Source organism: Mirounga leonina, unplaced genomic scaffold, assembly GCF_011800145.1.
Source record: "Mirounga leonina isolate KUSES-001 unplaced genomic scaffold, KU_Mleo_1.0 Mir_151, whole genome shotgun sequence".
Lineage (NCBI taxonomy): Eukaryota > Metazoa > Chordata > Mammalia > Carnivora > Phocidae > Mirounga > Mirounga leonina.
Genome location: NW_023270377.1, coordinates 82,372,345 through 82,377,129, shown reverse-complemented (window position 1 = coordinate 82,377,129; position 4,785 = coordinate 82,372,345). Strand labels below are relative to the sequence as shown.

Below are 4,785 nucleotides of genomic sequence, written 5' to 3'. Positions count from 1 at the left end.
TACATCATTCATATGTCAATGCAAATTTTGTTTTTAAATGGAAGGAGTTTTGAATGACATGGTACCAAGCAAATGTCCAACATTAACCAAACCTTTTATTTATTTATTTACTCTCACCTGAATTGCTCTTTGAAATTGAATTGGGGGTAGGGGTTTAGTATTTATATAGTCAGCAACCTCATATTTGACACTTCATCCTAGAATTAAATTCTGAACACCGAAAAATCTCATAGAAAAGAAATTACAAATGACAATAACCTTCAAAAAAATCCTTAACAACAGTTGAGACCCTTTTCTCAGTAGATATTACACTTATATTGACAGCAAGAAATAAAATGGGAAATATAAAAGGCCAAAATAGTATTTAAAAATTCTATACTTTGAATCATACATAGAATTGTATACTTAAAAGTGTGTGATTATATTGTTGGAAGCTTGAAATATATGCTGTGTTGAGCCTTTTCCCCCCATCCCTTAACAATGATGAACATTTTCTTATTGAGATCAATTTATAATAATGACAGTTAGAGAGTAAAATTTATAGTTATGTAAAATGAAACTGTCTAGATTGGACTCAGTGACTTGATGATACACAGAACAATCGGAGTTATTAAAATGGTGGGTGGCCTTATAGACCCTCAGATGCTTCTCAAAACAAATCATCTTGACAGGAAGAAAATCTTACAAAATGAAGTTTATATGCCTTCTGCTCTTTATAGACATTTTAAACTTGAGAAACAACTCTAGAGAATTATTGAAATTTTATTCTTCAAAAATAAAAAGGTACAGTTTCTGCAAATATTCATTACCCTCAGACTTTATTTAACTTCAATATTTTAAGAAATGTGTGGAAGAGATATAGATAGATGATAGATATAGATAGATAGATGATAGATAGATGATAGATAGATAGATAGATAGATGATAGATAGATAGACAAATAGATGATAGATATTTTCCTTTGCCACATTTCCCATCATTTAGAAGAGAGTTAAACCCATTCTAGTAAGAGTCAGTTTTACATTTGATTTTGTTAACAAATATTTAGGTCAAACTAGCAACTGCTTCAAATTCATTCAAGTTCTGTCCTTTAGGTGTTTAAATTGAAAAGAAAAAGTGATAAAAATACCACTTTATCTGTTCAGTGATGTATTCCTAGTTATAAGAACTACTGACCAGTTTTATCCATTTCTATAACATGCATAAGTTTTCAATTCTTTGACATTGCTGCTCAAGAAAATATCACTGATAAGTTAATCTAAGACCTTTTCAATAATATGATACTTTACTTTCCCTGAATAGATCTTCTTCCATTAAAGAAAAATACCAACTGGTGAGAGCTGAGATGGAGAATTCTAAAACAAGACTGTCATACTCGCTTTGGCAATGCATATACTAAAATTGAAATGATACCGAGAAGATTAGCATGGTGCCTGCACAAGGATGACACACTAAAGCAAGACCGTCACATTGAATTTCCTGCTACAGTGTACTGCCTGGGCATCCTTAGACAGGTTAAGTAACTACCTGTGATTGAGTTGCCTCATCTCTAAATGCTGATGGTAAGAGTTCCTACCTCATAGGATTTTTACAAGGAGTAAATGATTTAATATATATGAAGATTTTGAAACAGTGCCTAACATAGAGTAGCACTGTATAAGAATTAGCTCTTTTTGAAAATTTCTTTTTTATTTTTTCTTCATTTGAAGAATAAATGTATCATCCTTAAATAGAGCTATAATTTGTTAATTGTGTGTTTGTTATGGGTACCACAGTAAGTTACCCCAAGCAATCTCAGGTTTAGATATGAACATCTTCTACTAAACTAGTAAAAACACTAGCTTTTGCAAAAAGACTAGGATAACTAAATTTAGTGTTAAAGTCCTAGCAAAAATGTCCAGTATAAACTATAAGTAATATTCAGGGTTTTATTTCCCAGTATTTCTATATGATAGGTTTGTTTTTTCATATGTAATAAGTCATAAAGAGTAAGGGTACCTGAAGGGAAAACCAAAAATAATTTCCAATTTGCGAAGTTCAATTTAAGGTATAAGGACATACATAAATATTAGACCTGTACGGTTTTGTTTGCCATGTGATTTGTCAAATATACTCTCTCTTTTCCATCGATGCCCTTACCAAGTAGTGTTTTTCTAAAAAATAGATTAGTCAATTGGCCCAATTGTAAAATAACTTGAACAACATTGAGTATCCCAATTTTATCTGATGCGCATGGTATAAGATCTAAAAGTGGAGTTTTAATGACACTTGTGGTCATTTTAAGATTTACATTAAAGTTAAGATGATTTAGGACTAAGCGGCAAAGAGCATCCTAATAGTCAGAACCTAACAGTCATGACCTAATAATCTGGTTTTCTGTCAACCTCAGCAACCTAATTTCATGCTACTTCTTCCTTTGCTCACTAATCTTCAGCCATAATGGCCAATTTTTAGTTTCTCAAGTGAACTAATGTCCTTTATTCCACAGAGATTTAAGACGAATACTGTTTCAACCGCCTAGAATAGTTTCCCTCCATCTTTTCATCTATTCAGCATGTCTCTATTGGGATGTAATATTAGCTGTCACTTCTTTCAACCTCTAAAATACATCATCATCTCATTATATTATCTTTTTAAAAAGATTTTATTTATTTATTTATTTGAGAGAGAGAGCACACGCACAAGCAGGGAGAGGGGCAGAGGGAGAAGGAGAAGCAGGCTCCCCACTGAGCAGGGAGCCCAACATGGGGCTCAATTCCAGGACCCTGGGATCATGACCTGAACCAAAGACAGATGCTTAACCGACTGAGCCACCCAGGCACCCCTCATTATATAATCTTATACCTGCTGGTACTTTTATTGTGTAGGATTAATTTAACATTGTAGTTCATTATTTTTTTCATGACTTCTTCCCCAGTAAACCATAAATTTCATGAAGAATTGGACCTTGTTGTATGTTCACTTCTGTTCTCTATTGAAATGACATCGATGCTCTCACCTCAACAAAATGTGTACTGATATCCTACTCTTCTCTTCTGACTTTTGACTAATTTGAAATGGTGAGTTTGACAGTTGCACTTAATATGGTCCAGACAGAAGTCCTGACCTGCTCCCATCCCACCTAAATTCTCCACTAGAGATGAGAATCTTCATCTCTTACAAAGAATACTTCCATTCAGCTACTGGTCAAGCCAGAAACCTGGAAGTCATCCTTGATACCTCCCTTTTCCACATCCTCCATTTCTAAGTCATCACTAAGTCCTATCCTCTGTATGCATCAAATGTATGTAAATAGGTTTGCATGTCTTCTCCACAATTGCCACATGTATCATTCAGGGTCCTGCCATAAAAGAGTAACCCACTTAGAGTGGGTAATATGAAGGAAATGTTTAATGAAATCATATTTAAAAGATAGGGTAAGTAAGTTTTCTGGAAACCAACCAGAAAGACTTCAAGATCCCACAGCTAGGAACAAGCAACAGGAAACTGTTGACAAGGTAGGCTGAAAGGACAAAGGGAAGTTACTGGAAACTAGAAAGGCTAGCTCCATGGTGAGAGATGTCTGAGATAAACCATGTCCTCTGATAGAAGAAGAGAGGTCAAGGCACAGAAGAAGCAGGGGAATAAAAACCAAACTTCATTCTGTTGCCAACCTCAAGTCGCAGGCTGGTATTTCCCATTAGCTAAACCAAAGTGGAATTTAAAAGACAAAGAAACCCCTTGATGTCATGCATAATCATTAGTATTTTGGGGGTCATAAGGCATGGACAGAACAAACTGAAAGTATTCTGCAAACCATTTTTCTCCTAGCCTTTGTCGTTTCTTACCTGAACTATTTCAATGATCCACTAACTGGTTTACCTACTTTCTCTGTCACAAATACCTGTACTCAATTCTCTTATAGCAGTAAGAATTCTGTTCTTGGATTGAAACCCATATCAAGTTTTTCTGCTTAAAATATTTCTCAGTATTTATCTTTTACTCTCAAACTCCTTGTTTTAAAATTGTATAACTTTTATTATAAAGGTTAATTTTCTTATTTTTTTTTCCACACTAGACTGAGTTCTATGAAGGCAGGCATTACCTATTTTCATCTTTGAGTCCTCTATCAATGTGACTAGAACACACTAAATGCTAAATAAATATTCTATGAATTAATAAATTTTAGAAAACTGCTTTGTATTTTTAAAAGCTGCCCAAAAGGGGCACCTTGGTGGCTTAGTTGGTAAAGTGTCTATCTTTGGCTCAGGTCATGATCTCTGGGTCCTGGGATAAAGCCCCACATCAGGTTGCCTGATCAGCAGGGAGTCTGCTTCTCTCTCTCCTTCTCCCTCCACTCCCTCCCCCGCTTGTGCTCCCCCACCCCTCAATTAAATAAATAAATAAATAAATAAATAAATAAATCTTTAAAAGCTTCCCAGGTGATTCTAGATTTAAAAAAAAGGTTATTGGACAACTAATCTTCTAATGCTCTAGACTGTAAAGAGAATAATTAGTAAAATTAATCCTTACCCACTTGATTCATTTATTATATGTTAAATAGAAACTCACAATGTGTTCATAAAATGTGATTCTTTACTAGGGCTTGGCTAAGTCTATTTATTTATTTTTTTCTAGTTCTTTTTTCCCTTTCAGATACCAGGTTTAACCTTCCTTAGGAAAATCAAGTATTTCTCCCTTTTAAAAGCTCATACATGAACAACCTGATGGTGAACCAGTTCACACTTAATCTTGGATTTGAGGACCGGAAATACTTCCCAAGTGCTTTAATGCCTTCTCATTATC

The 4,785-nt window shown here is 34.4% G+C and overlaps 1 pseudogene; it reads left to right on the top strand.

The window, feature by feature from the left end:
- The first annotated feature begins 1,377 nt into the window (after positions 1-1,377).
- Positions 1,378-1,478, top strand: LOC118012714 (annotated as a pseudogene).
- The last annotated feature ends 3,307 nt before the right edge of the window (positions 1,479-4,785 follow it).